The following is a 15,389-nucleotide window of genomic DNA, read 5'->3' as shown; positions in this document are numbered from 1 at the left end:
AAGAGAGAAAAGAACAGAGAGAGAGAGAGAGAAGAGAGAAAAGAACAGAGAGAGAGAGAAGAGAGAAAAGAACAGAGAGAGCGTAGAGGAGAGAGGGGAGAGGGAAGAGAACAGAGAGAGAGGAGACGGAAAAGAACAGAGAGAGAGAGGAGAGGAGAGAGAGGAGAGGGAAAAGAACAAAGAGAGAGAGAGAGGGAAAAGAACAGAGAGAGAGAGAGGAGAGAAAAGAACACAAAGGGGGAGAAAAGAAAGGTAGAGAGGGGGGGAGGTAGAGAGAGAGAAAACAGAGGTAGAGAGAGCAGAGAAAAAAAAAGCGTGAGTACAAGAGAGGGAGAGAGAAAAAAGATTGAAGGAAGGGAGGAGAAGGAAAAGAAAGGGGACAGGGAGAAACTGAGGAAGGGGTTTGGAGTTAGAATGAAAATAAAAAGGAAAGGGAGAGAGTGAAGGAGAAGAGGAATTAGAAGGGAAAGTGGTTAGGGTTAGAGTTGAAGACATGGGCTAGAGTGAAAAACAAAAAGAGTACGAGCGAAAAAGACAAACCGAGTAAAAAGAGAACACGGAGCGGAAAAGAAGGGAGAAAAGTTAAGGTTTAGAGGGAAGAGAAATAAGGTGCAAATTATAGACAACAGACAGAAAAATGAACACGGTCAGAGACAAATAGGGAAATGGACAAACAGAAGAAAGGAAGCGTATGGAAACAGAGTTACGGAGGCAGAGGCACAGAGCTAGAAAGGGTGAGAAACAGAAACAAAAGGTTAGAGACAGATGGAAATGAAGTCGAGTCAGAAATAGAAAAGTGAAGTGAGGAGCAAAAGGGAGAACTACAGTGGAAAAGAAAAAGACAAAACCACACCGAAAGGAGGGAGGGGCCAGGGTGGGGGTAGGGGTTGTCTTTATTAGGGGTGATTCAACTTTATTAAATGAATATTTTAATTTACACTTCAGCAAAATACATGGAAACGGTCTATACAAATGCAAGTACAGATACAATCTATAGACACACTGGTAAAGGTCTAATTTACATACAGAGCAATACGGGGAAAGGCAGCAGCTGATGGCAATACAGAGCAATACAGAGCAATACAGAGCAATACAGAGCAATACAGAGCAATACAGAGCAATACAGAGCAATACAGAGCAATACAGAGCAATACAGAGCAATACAGAGCAATACAGAGCAATACAGAGCAATACAGAGCAATACAGAGCAATACAGAGCAATACAGAGCAATACAGAGCAATACAGAGCAATACAGAGCAATACAGAGCAATACAGAGCAATACAGAGCAATACAGAGCAATACAGAGCAATACACTGTGACAACCTTTTTCATATTTTCATTACAGGTTGATTTATTGTTACAGGAAACCCAAAACAACAAAAGCACACTGAAAACAACGCTCATCTACCATTAACACCCCCTTCCGACACAAAATCACCGTCGCTCTGAGCGCGACTGCTAAATTACACACTGGCAATCTTTGGTCCTCGGGAACACGGTTCCCGGGAGCCTCCAAAAAGTCCTCCTGCCTGACGAAAACCCCGGCCCCTGGACGGTCCGCGCCCAAACTTTGGCGATGAACGTCGCCTCGCGGACCGGCCGGGACCGAGGAAAAAAAAACCCAGCCGGGGGGAAAAAAAAAAAACCCCCCGGCTGGGGATTTTTTATTCTAAATTTAAAAATGAGTTGAAAAACCTGAAAGGCAAAAGTCATACAAGGTGTTAGAAACCTTCCACACACACGCTTCCTTCAGCTTACACACAAACCCACCCTCGCTCACACCTCAACGGCTCTGCTAACCCCTGGCACTCATTCGCAGCGCTCCTCGGGAACACGGTTCCCGGGAGCCTCCAAAAAATCCTCCTGCCTGACGAAAACCCCGGCCCCTGGACGGTCCGCGCCCAAACTTTGGCGATGAACGTCGCCTCGCGGACCGGCCGGGACCGAGGAAAAAAAAACCCAGCCGGGGGGAAAAAAAAAAAAACCCCCCGGCTGGGGATTTTTTATTCTAAATTTAAAAATGAGTTGAAAAACCTGAAAGGCAAAAGTCATACAAGGTGTTAGAAACCTTCCACACACACGCTTCCTTCAGCTTACACACAAACCCACCCTCGCTCACACCTCAACGGCTCTGCTAACCCCTGGCACTCATTCGCAGCGCTCCTCGGGAACACGGTTCCCGGGAGCCTCCAAAAAATCCTCCTGCCTGACGAAAACCCCGGCCCCTGGACGGTCCGCGCCCAAACTTTGGCGATGAACGTCGCCTCGCGGACCGGCCGGGACCGAGGAAAAAAAAACCCAGCCGGGGGGAAAAAAAAAAAAAACCCCCCGGCTGGGGATTTTTTATTCTAAATTTAAAAATGAGTTGAAAAACCTGAAAGGCAAAAGTCATACAAGGTGTTAGAAACCTTCCACACACACGCTTCCTTCAGCTTACACACAAACCCACCCTCGCTCACACCTCAACGGCTCTGCTAACCCCTGGCACTCATTCGCAGCGCTCCTCGGGAACACGGTTCCCGGGAGCCTCCAAAAAATCCTCCTGCCTGACGAAAACCCCGGCCCCTGGACGGTCCGCGCCCAAACTTTGGCGATGAACGTCGCCTCGCGGACCGGCCGGGACCGAGGAAAAAAAAACCCAGCCGGGGGGAAAAAAAAAAAAACCCCCCGGCTGGGGATTTTTTATTCTAAATTTAAAAATGAGTTGAAAAACCTGAAAAGCAAAAGGTCATACACACAAGGTTAGTTCCGGTCAGCATGCGCTCACACGTGCAGAGACGAGCGGACACGGACGGCCACGTGCTCTCACACGCTTCCGACTCGGATGCTCGCTGCGGCCCTTACTTGAAACGCTGGAGAACGTGCTTCGACGCATCTTCTGGCTGCTGCTCCTCGATGTCAAACGGTAGATTCTGGGGAGAAATCGGTAGCCTCGGGGACCTGCGAGACGAGAGGAAGTGGTCAATGAGGGGCTGACAGCTAGGACTTGTCCCCGCTCCGGACCGATAAAATTTCTACCCAAAATCCCATAGAAGACAGATGAGCGGTAAAGTTTTTTTAACTGTTCTACCTAGCTGTGACTAAGTGCCAGGGCAGGGCAGCTCCAATCGTAACAGGTACAAAATAAGTACATACACTATAAGCCAACGTAATTACAGACAATGTAGGCCAACGTAGGTACATACAAGTACATACACTATAAGCCAACGTAATTACAGACAATATAAGCCAACATAGGTACAGACACTATAAGTACAGACACTATAAGCCAACATAGGTACAGCCAACATAGGTACAGACACTATAAGTACAGACACTATAAGCCAACATAGGTACAGCCAACATAGGTACAGACACTATAAGCCAACATAGGTACAGACACTATAAGCCAACATAGGTACAGACACTATAAGCCAACATAGGTACAGACACTATAAGCCAACATAGGTACAGACACTATAAGCCAACATAGGTACAGACACTATAAGCCAACATAGGTACAGACACTATAAGCCAACATAGGTACAGACACTATAAGCCAACATAGGTACAGACACTATAAGCCAACATAGGTACAGACACTATAAGCCAACATAGGTACAGACACTATAAGCCAACATAGGTACAGACACTATAAGCCAACATAGGTACAGACACTATAAGCCAACATAGGTACAGACACTATAAGCCAACATAGGTACAGACACTATAAGCCAACATAGGTACAGACACTATAAGCCAACATAGGTACAGACACTATAAGCCAACATAGGTACAGACACTATAAGCCAACATAGGTACAGACACTATAAGCCAACATAGGTACAGACACTATAAGCCAACATAGGTACAGACACTATAAGCCAACATAGGTACAGACACTATAAGCCAACATAGGTACAGACACTATAAGCCAACATAGGTACAGACACTATAAGTACAGACACTATAAGTACAGACACTATAAGCCAACATAGTACAGACACTATAAGCCAACATAGGTACAGACACTATAAGCCAACATAGGTACAGACACTATAAGTACAGACACTATAAGTACAGACACTATAAGCCAACATAGTACAGACACTATAAGCCAACATAGGTACAGACACTATAAGTACAGACACTATAAGCCAACATAGGTACATACACTATAAGCCAACATAGGTACAGCCAACATAGGTACAGACACTATAAGCCAACATAGGTACAGACACTATAAGCCAACATAGGTAGACACTATAAGTACAGACACTATAAGCCAACATAATTACAGACAATATAAGCCAACATAATTACAGACACTAAAGGTACAGACACTATAAGCCAACATAATTACAGACACTATAAGCCAACATAGGTACAGAAAATATAAGTACATACACTACAAGCCAACATAATTACAGACAATATAAGCCAACATAGGTACAGAAAATATAAGTACATACACTACAAGCCAACATAATTACAGACAATATAAGCCAACATAGGTACGGACAATATAAGTACATACACTATAAGCCGACATAATTACAGACAATATAGAGTACATACAATATAAGCCAACGCAGGTAGATACAGTATAAGTACACAGAGTATAAGCCAACGCAGGTAGATACGGTATAAGTACACAGAGTATAAGCCAACGCAGGTAGATAAGGTATAAGCCAGGACTTGACATAACTCTCTGAAAGATTAATTCTTGAGCCCTATACCCTTTGAGAAGATGGAACCTAGAGAGCTACTGCGGTCACGTGAGGAGGGTGTAAGACGCTCCCTCTAAAAGTCCGAGAGAATGGCGTGGAAGAAAAGGCGCTACCGAAGCCGGTAGCGAGAAGGAAGATGGATGAGGACATCTTGTGTAATCCTTCCTGTCTCAAAGAGTAAAGATTGAAAGATGCCGGAATAAGTGAAGGAACGTGTGTAAAATGTGGCGCGAAATAGTGCCCGTAAAGAGCCGGGATGGAACGAAGGCCTACGACGTGGAAGACTGTGGAGACGGACTACGTGACACGGACACGGATGACGTGACATAAACAGGGATGACATAACGGAGAGACTAGTGGAAACTGCCTGGCGCTTTCACCTTATGGACCCGAGATTCCTAGCGCGAGATGAGCCGGGGGCTGATGATGCTAAAGGAAGGAAAGCCCTATGACGATAGGATGTAATGATGAAATGTAACTCGTTAAAAGAAGGTAGCGCCGAATCGGTTAAGAGGACGCTCGAGAGGCTCGGTGGGCCTAGAGAAGGAAGCGGAGACCGCCGGTTGACCGTGGCCGTAGCTCCGGACCTGAAGGCGAGCTCCTCGGGTGAAAGATCCGTGACGATGTCGAGTTGAAGGAGGCTGACGACGCAAAGTTTACGACAATGTGGGGATGGGTCGGAACTGCCCTGCCCGGCAGAGGCTGTGGTGAGGCTGAGGAGAAACCCTCCCCCTTTGCTTCCAGAGAGCCCGTCCCGCTACGGACCTCTGCGCTAAACTGACATCAAATTGCCCCCTGTGATAGTAAAGGCTTTTCCCCTTCTCCCAACTACTGGCTGCGACACTTAGCTTTTGGAAGACGAGTGGACAAAATCCATCGTCGGTTGTACGTGGACGTGGGGACGTTCTCCGTGTTCGCTTCGGTGCTGCCATTTCCAAACTTCGGCTGCGAACCTCCTCCGGGTACCTAAGACGATACGGAAAAGGTGACTATTGCCCTCAAAAAGAGTAATCCCCGGGACTCCTCTGCACCGCTGCCCCGGCTCACCTCAAATCCCGATTCTGCTCCAGAAGCTGCTCAAAGGATACCTGCAAAAAGAAAAGGTACAGGCTTAGCATGCTGCTGCATAAAACTCACCTATGAGTCACCCTGCCTAAACGCAGACTCACCTGCTCTCCTCTGTTCTTTGGCATGCCTGGAGCGGTGACAGCACCTGCAAGAAAACAAAGCAGAAAAGTATGCTGAGATACTGAGGAAACACAACCTCCCTAATCTGACAAGTATGCCATACTGATACCTTAAGCTTGTACCCACCTGGCATCGGGCATGCTCGGCCAGGATAGATGGCAAGTGGACCACCTAAAATAAAAAAATTAGGAGTAGATGTTTAGAGCTGCAGAGGAAACTGAGACCTCAGCAATAACTGCTTCTGGAAACTACTCAATGCTCACCTTGCCTACTCGGTCTTGACTGCGGCTCTCTGCCTTGACTTCTGAAAAAGACAAAGAACAGCGCTGTAACAGAGTCACCATTTACACTTCTGCTGCAGAGACAAACAGTGACGGACCTGCACCGGGGGACTCCCACACCCGGGATGGGGCCCTCGTGCACAGATTTGATCCATATGAATCTGAAAAACAAGTAAGAACAAACGTCAAAGGTCTGCAGGATAACTTCCCAGCTGCAAACATCTTGTGTCCATCTACAAATGCCATCTAGAGTCCAACCACACCCCACATTACAAACTTCAAGGCCCCGGGACTTCTCCTACTGCACCAGGCTATGCGGCAGGGCAGAGCGGCTCCGGCACAAATGCGTGCAAACACCCGTGACACAGGACGGGACGTGACAAACAAGGGGGACACAACACACACAGAAATCTCTTGGCAAGGAAAATGACTGCAAGGACCGAGAGAATTCAAAATGAGATGACCGAGGTGAGACCGATGGAGAGCTGATGAGGCTCAGAGAAGCCTGGAGGAACAAGATGCTAACTGAATGATTAATTCCAAGAACTGCCAAGATGGATGCCTGGGAATCCTACAGTCAGAATCCTCTGCCTAAGCTCGCATTCTGACAAGTCCTAACCTGCCGTAATGGATCCTTGTGGGGCGTAGCTGTCCATACAGCTCAGAACAAGACCTGAAAAGACATCTGAGTGGATGCTACTAAAGAAGAGATGCGAGTCTGATGGCAGTCTGAGCTCCTAAGTCAAAAGTTCTATGGCATTGGTGCCAGAATAAAGAACGCAGATCACAGATGCCAAGAATGGTTTCTGATAGGCCCCTCAAAGGCCTGAGGTAAAAGACATGACATATACAAACAACACAGATTGCACGATAGACAAGTGACACGACACACACCGGAACTGCTCTGCCCTGTGCACCTTGGCACTCTGATCAAAAGCGATACTTTCCCTTTACAGGGCCTAAGAGGCCATTACTTGGACATCCTCGTCTCCAAAGCCAAATCGAAATCCCCTCCCCGTGGGTTGTGACCCAGACCCCACTGTCATCCCCTCTCTGGGTCGTAGCTCTCTACTTATCTCTCGGACAGGTGGGCGTGCCGATCCGTGCTGGGTGGAAAGAAAGCGGACCCGCTGTCTGGGAAGTCCCTGCTGACACCAGGCTGTTGTCTCCTAGTCTGCCAGGAGAAAGGAAACCAAACGTGAGTGCACGGTCCCAGCAGCACAGCGGCCAAAACGTGACAATTTTCCTACTCACCGTTCTGTGAAGGCCCGGCTCCTCGGGCCGCACGCTTCAGGCCTGCTCAATGGCTGACACCGTCATCACACCTGGGTTAAAGTGGAGACAAGGTGATCTGGCATTGCTGAGACCTGAGTGGAGCCTCCTTCCTCCTCCCTGCCTCCTTGACTCACCGCAACTCCTTGGCCGTTCCTGAGGGCTGCCAGGATGGGACCATGAAGTAGAAAAGTTGAAGGCTTCATCATCACAGACTCCTGTAATACTTCCACAGGACTTGCATTTGCAGGAAACCCAGTGCCTCGGCCGGTTGGTGACGGGGGCTGGACGTATGCCGAGTTGATTGCCTAAAGTGCACAAACAGGAATGAATGCTTAGAGCTGCACTAGAAAGTGAGACTTAAGCAATAACAACTGCTCCTGTACAATGCTCAATGCTCACCTTGCCCACTTGGCCTTGACTGCTGCTCTCTGCCTTGACTTCCTAAAAAGAAAGACAAAGAACAGTGCTGTAACAGAGTCACCACTTACACTTCTGCTGCAGAGACAAACAGCGAGTGACTGACCTGCTCAGGAGGATGCCCGCACCCAGGATAGAGCCCTCTGGGACAGATTTGATCCATATGAATCTGAAAGAAAAGTTAGGACAATAGTCAAACTGTTGCAAGAAAACTTAACCTGCAGAGCTCCAGACATCTTGCGCCCATCTAGAGTCCAACCACACCCCACATTACAAACTTCAAGGCCCCGGGACTTCTCCTACTGCACCAGGCTATGCGGCAGGGCAGAGCGGCTCCGGCACAAATGCGTGCAAACACCCGTGACACAGGACGGGACGTGACAAACAAGGGGGACACAACACACACAGAAATCTCTTGGCAAGGAAAATGACTGCAAGGACCGAGAGAATTCAAAATGAGATGACCGAGGTGAGACCGATGGAGAGCTGATGAGGCTCAGAGAAGCCTGGAGGAACAAGATGCTAACTGAATGATTAATTCCAAGAACTGCCAAGATGGATGCCTGGGAATCCTACGGTCAGAATCCTCTGCCTAAGCTCACATTCTGACAAGTCCTAACCTGCCGTAATGGATCCTTGTGGGGCGTAGCTGTCCATACAGCTCAGAACAAGACCTGAAAAGACATCTGAGTGGATGCTACTAAAGAAGAGATGCGAGTCTGATGGCAGTCTGAGCTCCTAAGTCAAAAGTTCTATGGCATTGGTGCCAGAATAAAGAACGCAGATCACAGATGCCAAGAATGGTTTCTGATAGGCCCCTCAAAGGCCTGAGGTAAAAGACATGACATATACAAACAACACAGATTGCACGATAGACAAGTGACACGACACACACCGGAACTGCTCTGCCCTGTGCACCTTGGCACTCTGATCAAAAGCGATACTTTCCCTTTACAGGGCCTAAGAGGCCATTACTTGGACATCCTCGTCTCCAAAGCCAAATCGAAATCCCCTCCCCGTGGGTTGTGACCCAGACCCCACTGTCATCCCCTCTCTGGGTCGTAGCTCTCTACTTATCTCTCGGACAGGTGGGCGTGCCGATCCGTGCTGGGTGGAAAGAAAGCGGACCCGCTGTCTGGGAAGTCCCTGCTGACACCAGGCTGTTGTCTCCTAGTCTGCCAGGAGAAAGGAAACCAAACGTGAGTGCACGGTCCCAGCAGCACAGCGGCCAAAACGTGACAATTTTCCTACTCACCGTTCTGTGAAGGCCCGGCTCCTCGGGCCGCACGCTTCAGGCCTGCTCAATGGCTGACACCGTCATCACACCTGGGTTAAAGTGGAGACAAGGTGATCTGGCATTGCTGAGACCTGAGTGGAGCCTCCTTCCTCCTCCCTGCCTCCTTGACTCACCGCAACTCCTTGGTCGTTCCTGAGGGCTGCCAGGATGGGACCATGAAGTAGAAAAGTTGAAGGCTTCATCATCACAGACTCCTGTAATACTTCCACAGGACTTGCATTTGCAGGAAACCCAGTGCCTCGGCCGGTTGGTGACGGGGGCTGGACGTATGCCGAGTTGATTGCCTAAAGTGCACAAACAGGAATGAATGCTTAGAGCTGCACTAGAAAGTGAGACTTAAGCAATAACAACTGCTCCTGTACAATGCTCAATGCTCACCTTGCCCACTTGGCCTTGACTGCTGCTCTCTGCCTTGACTTCCTAAAAAGAAAGACAAAGAACAGTGCTGTAACAGAGTCACCACTTACACTTCTGCTGCAGAGACAAACAGCGAGTGACTGACCTGCTCAGGAGGATGCCCGCACCCAGGATAGAGCCCTCTGGGACAGATTTGATCCATATGAATCTGAAAGAAAAGTTAGGACAATAGTCAAACTGTTGCAAGAAAACTTAACCTGCAGAGCTCCAGACATCTTGTGCCCATCTAGAGTTCAACAACACCCCACATTACAAACTTCAAGGCCCCGGGACTTCCCCTACTGCACCAGGCTATGCGGCAGGGCAGAGCAGCTCCGGCACAAAGGCGTGCAGACACCCGTGACACAGGACAGGATGTGACAAACAAGGGGGACACAACACACACAGAAATCTCTTGGCAAGGAAAATGACTGCAAGGACCGAGAGAATGCAGAATGAGATGACCGAGGTGAGACCGATGGAGAGCTGATGAGGCTCAGAGAAGCCTGGAGGAACAAGATGCTAACTGAATGATTAATTCCAAGAACTGCCAAGATGGATGCCTGGGAATCCTACGGTCAGAATCCTCTGCCTAAGCTCGCATTCTGACAAGTCCTAACCTGCCATAATGGATCCTTGTGGGGCGCGGCTTCCCGTACAGCTCGGAACAAGACCTGAGAAGACATCTGACTGGATGCTACTAAAGAAGAGATGCGAGTCTGATGGCAGTCTGAGCTCCTAAGTCAAAAGTTCTATGGCATTGGTGCCAGAATAAAGAACGCAGATCACAGATGCCAAGAATGGTTTCTGATAGGCCCCTCAAAGGTCTGAGGTAAAAGACATGACATATACAAACAACACAGAATGCACAATAGACAAGTGACACGACACACACCGGAACTGCTCTGCCCTGTGCACCTTGGCACTCTGATCAAAAGCGATACTTTCCCTTTACAGGGCCTAAGAGGGGCATTACTTGGACATCCCCATCTCGCAAGCCAAATCGAATTCCCCTCCCCGTGAGTTGTGACCCAGACCCCACTGTCATCCCCTCTCTGAGTCGTAGCCCTCTACTTATCTCTCGGACAGGTGGGCGTGCCGATCCGTGCTGGGTGGAAAGAAAGCGGACCCGCTATCTGGAAAGTCCCTGCTGATACCAGGCAGTTGTCTCTTAGTCTGCCAGGAGAAAGGAAACCAAACGTGAGTGCACGATCTCAGCAGCACAGCGGCCAAAACGTGACAATTTTCCTACACACCGTTCTCCTGTGAAGGCCCGGCTCCTCGGACCACACGCTTCAGGCCTGCTCGATGGCTGACACCGTCATCACACCTGCGTTAAAGTGGAGACAAGGTGATCTGGCATTGCTGAGACCTGAGTGGAGCCTCCCTCCTCCTCCCCGCCTCCTCCACTCACCACAACTCCTCAGCCGTTCCTGAAGGCTGCCAGGATGGGACCATGAAGTAGAAAAGTTGAAGGCTTCATCATCACAGACTCCTGTAATACTTCCACAGGACTTGCATTTGCAGGAAAGCCGGTGCCTCGGCCGGTTGGTGACAGGGGCTGGATGTACTCCGAGTGGATTGCCTAAAGTGCACAAACGAGAATGGATGCTTAGAGTTGCACCAGAAATTGAGACGTCAGCAATTACAACTGCTCCTGTAGACTGCTCAATGCTCACCTTGCCCACTTGGCCTTGACTGTGGCTCTCTGCCTTGACTTCCTAAAAAAAAAAAAAAAAGACAAAGAACAGTGCTGTAACAGAGTCACCACTTACACTTCTGCTGCAGAGACAAACAGTGAGTGACTGACCTGCTCAGGAGGATGCCCGCACCCAGGATAGGGCCCTCTGGGACAGACTTGATCCATAGGAATCTGAAAGAAAAGTTAGGACAATAGTCAAACTCTTGCAGGATAACTTAACCTGCAGAGCTCCAGACATCTTGTGCCCATCTAGAGTCCAACCACACCCCACATTACAAACTTCAAGGCCCCGGGACTTCTCCTACTGCACCAGGCTATGCGGCAGGGCAGAGCAGCTCCGGCACAAAGGCGTGCAGACACCCGTGACACAGGACAGGATGTGACAAACAAGGGGGACACAACACACACAGAAATCTCTTGGCAAGAAAATTGACTGCAAGGACCGAGAGAATGCAGAATGAGATGACCGAGGTGAGACCGATGGAGAGCTGATGAGGCTCAGAGAAGCCTGGAGGAACAAGATGCTAACTGAATGATTAATTCCAAGAACTGCCAAGATGGATGCCTGGGAATCCTACGGTCAGAATCCTCTGCCTAAGCTCGCATTCTGACAAGTCCTAACCTGCCGTAATGGATCCTTGTGGGGCGTAGCTGTCCATACAGCTCGGAACAAGACCTGAGAAGACATCTGACTGGATGGTTCTAAGGAGACATGCGAGTCTGATGGCAGTCTGAGCTCCTAAGTCAAAAGTTCTGTGGCATTGGTGCCAGGATAAAGAACGCAGATCACAGATGCAAAGAATGGTTTCTGATAGGCCCCTCAAAGGCCTGAGGTAATAGACGTGACATATCCAGACAACATAGAATGCACAGTAGACAAGTGACACGACACACACCGGGACTGCTCTGCCCTGTGCACCTTGGCACTCTGATCAAAAGTGACATTTTCCCTTTACAGGGCCTAAGGGGCCACTGCTTGGACATCCCCATCTCCAAAGCCAAATCAAAATCCCATCAAAGTGAATTGTGAACCAGACCCCACTGTCATCCCCTCTCTGGGTCGTAGCCCTCTACTTATCTCTCGGACAGGTGGGCGTGCCGATCTGTGCGAGGGGGGAAAGAAAGCGGACCCGCTGTCTGGGAAGTCCCTGCTGACACCAGGCTGTTGTCTCTTAGTCTGCCAGGAGAGAGGAAACCAAACGTCAGTGCTCAATCTCAGCAGCATGGAAGCCAAAATATGACAGCATTGCTACTCACCCCTCTCCTAAGAACACCCAGGTCCTCGGGCCACACGCTTCAGGCTTGCTTGGAGGCCATCGCCATTGTTGCAAGCTGCAGCAGGGTTAAGTGGAGACAAGGTGATTTATCATTGCTGGGACCTGAGTGGAGCCTCCCTCCTCCTCCCCGCCTCCTCCACTCACCACAACTCCTCAGCCGTTCCTGAGGGCTGCCAGGATGGGACCATGAAATAGAAAGGTTGAAGGCTTCATCATCACAGACTCCTGTAATACTTCCACAGGACTTGCATTTGCAGAAAACCCAGTGCCTCGGCTGGCAGGTGACGGGGGCTGGATGTACTCCGAGTGGATTGCCTAAAGTGCACAAACAGGAATGAATGCTTAGAGCTGCACCAGAACCTGAGACCTCAGCAATAACTGCTTCGGTACACTACTCAATACTCACCTTGACCACTCAGCCTTGACTGTGGCTCTCTGCCTTGACTTCCTAAAAAAAAAAAAAAAATAACACAAAGAACAGTGCTGTAACAGAGTCACCACTTACACTTCTGCTGCAGAGACAAACAGTGAGTGACTGACCTGCTCAGGAGGATGCCTGCACCCAGGATAGAGCCCTCTGGGACAGATTTGATCCATATGAATCTGAAAGAAAAGTTAGGACAATAGTCAAACTTTTGCAGGATCACTTAACTTGCAGAGCTCCAGACATCTTGCGCCCATCTAGAGTCCAACCACACCCCACATTACAAACTTCAAGGCCCCGGGACTTCTCCTACTGCACCAGGCTATGCGGCAGGGCAGAGCAGCTCCGGCACAAAGGCGTGCAGACACCCGTGACACAGGACGGGACGTGACAAACAAGGGGGACACAACACACACAGAAATCTCTTGGCAAGAAAATTGACTGCAAGGACCGAGAGAATGCAGAATGAGATGACCAAGGTGAGACCGATGGAGAGCTGATGAGGCTCAGAGAAGCCTGGAGGAACAAGATGCTAACTGAATGATTTACTCCAAGAACTGCCAAGATGGATGCCTGGGAATCCTACGGTCAGAATCCTCTGCCTAAGCTCGCATTCTGACAAGTCCTAACCTGCCATAATGGATCCTTGTGGGGCGCGGCTTCCCGTACAGCTCGGAACAAGACCTGAGAAGACATCTGACTGGATGCTTCTAAAGAGACATGCGAGTCTGATGGCAGTCTGAGCTCCTAAGTCAAAAGTTCTATGGCATTGGTGCCAGGATAAAGAACGCAGATCACAGATGCAAAGAATGGTTTCTGATAGGCCCCTCAAAGGCCTGAGGTAATAGACGTGACATATCCAGACAACACAGAATGCACAGTAGACAAGTGACACGACACACACCGGGACTGCTCTGCCCTGTGCACCTTGGCACTCTGATCAAAAGTGATAGTTTCCCTTTACAGGGCCTAAGGGGGCATTACTTGGACATCCCCATCTCCAAAGCCAAATCAAAATCCCCTCCCCGTGAGTCGTGACCCAGACCCCCCTTTCATCCCTTCTCTGGGTCATAGCCCTCTACTTATCTCTCGGACAGGTGGGCGTGCCGATCCGTGCGAAGGAAAGCGGACCCGCTGTCTGGGAAGTCCCTGCTGACACCAGGCTGTTGTCTCTTAGTCTGCCAGGAGAGAGGAAACCAAACGTCAGTGCTCAATCTCAGCAGCATGGAAGCCAAAATATGACAGCATTGCTACTCACCCCTCTCCTAAGAACACCCAGGTCCTCGGGCCACACGCTTCAGGCTTGCTTGGAGGCCATCGCCATTGTTGCAAGCTGCAGCAGGGTTAAGTGGAGACAAGGTGATTTATCATTGCTGAGACCTGAGTGGAGCCTCCCTCCTCCTCCCCGCCTCCTCCACTCACCACAACTCCTCAGCCGTTCCTGAGGGCTGCCAGGATGGGACCATGAAATAGAAAGGTTGAAGGCTTCATCATCACAGACTCCTGTAATACTTCCACAGGACTTGCATTTGCAGAAAACCCGGTGCCTCGGCTGGCAGGTGACAGGGGCTGGATGTACTCCGAGTGGATTGCCTAAAGTGCACAAACGAGAATGAATGCTTAGAGCTGCACCACAACCTGAGACCTCAGCAATAACTGCTTCGGTGCACTACTCAATACTCACCTTGACCACTCGGCCTTGACTGTGGCTCTCTGCCTTGACTTCCTAAAAGAAAAAAAAAAAAAAAGAAAAAGAGACAAAGAACAGTGCTGTAACAGAGTCACCACTTACACTTCTGCTGCAGAGACAAAGAGTAACTGACCTGCTCAGGGGAACTCCCTCACCCGGGATGGGGCCGTCTGGCACAGATTTAATCCATCTGAAGCTGAAACAAAAGGTAGGACAATAGTCAGTGTTGCAGAATCACTTAACTTGCAGAGCTCCAGACATCTTGTGTCCATCTACAAATGCCATCTAGAGTCCAGCAACACCCCACAATCTGCAAGTCCCCGGGACTCGTCCTATTGCACCGGGCTATGCGGCAGGGCAGAGCAGCTCCGGCACAAATGTGTGCGGACACCCGTGACACAGAACGTGACAAACGAGGGGACGTTAAACACAAACACATTATGCTACCAACAGTGTGACACAAGGATGAGAAAAGAGTTCCTGGCAAGATTAAAAACGGCAAGGACCGAGAGGATGCCAAAAGAGATGACTGATGCTAAGGTGATGGTAGATGGAGGGGGCTCCTCTAAGGAGCAGAAGAAAAGACTGGAACAGAGTGACCTGTTCAAAGAACTGCTGGTCACGACGATCGAGGTGGCTGTGAGATGATGCTGCGTTTGGAATGCTCTCCATAGCATACAATGTCATAAGGCCCTGAGCGCTGTGACTCAGGCTGGAAATGATGGATAGTG

The 15,389-nt window shown here is 49.4% G+C and overlaps 3 long non-coding RNA genes across 3 annotated transcripts; all 3 read right to left on the bottom strand.

The window, feature by feature from the left end:
• Window positions 1-7,447: 7,447 nt before the first annotated feature.
• On the bottom strand, window positions 7,448-9,042 carry LOC132341264 (uncharacterized). Its single transcript, XR_009490133.1, has 3 exons — window positions 7,979-9,042; window positions 7,855-7,896; window positions 7,448-7,760 (listed from the first exon to the last, which is right to left on the bottom strand). It is a non-coding gene; the product is annotated as an uncharacterized LOC132341264 (long non-coding RNA).
• A 243-nt stretch (window positions 9,043-9,285) lies between these two features.
• LOC132341285 (uncharacterized) lies at window positions 9,286-10,896 on the bottom strand. The gene is made up of 4 exons (XR_009490143.1): window positions 10,822-10,896; window positions 9,672-10,741; window positions 9,548-9,589; window positions 9,286-9,453 (listed from the first exon to the last, which is right to left on the bottom strand). It is a non-coding gene; the product is annotated as an uncharacterized LOC132341285 (long non-coding RNA).
• Window positions 10,897-11,936: 1,040 nt separating this feature from the next.
• Window positions 11,937-12,994, bottom strand: LOC132341286 (uncharacterized). The gene is made up of 4 exons (XR_009490145.1): window positions 12,951-12,994; window positions 12,689-12,859; window positions 12,525-12,599; window positions 11,937-12,444 (listed from the first exon to the last, which is right to left on the bottom strand). It is a non-coding gene; the product is annotated as an uncharacterized LOC132341286 (long non-coding RNA).
• Between the last annotated feature and the right edge of the window lie 2,395 nt (window positions 12,995-15,389).

The sequence above is a fragment of the Haemorhous mexicanus genome, chromosome 37, assembly GCF_027477595.1.
Source record: "Haemorhous mexicanus isolate bHaeMex1 chromosome 37, bHaeMex1.pri, whole genome shotgun sequence".
NCBI lineage: Eukaryota > Metazoa > Chordata > Aves > Passeriformes > Fringillidae > Haemorhous > Haemorhous mexicanus.
The sequence above is the reverse complement of the archived record's forward strand: the minus strand, read 5'-3'. Positions and strand labels throughout refer to the sequence as shown.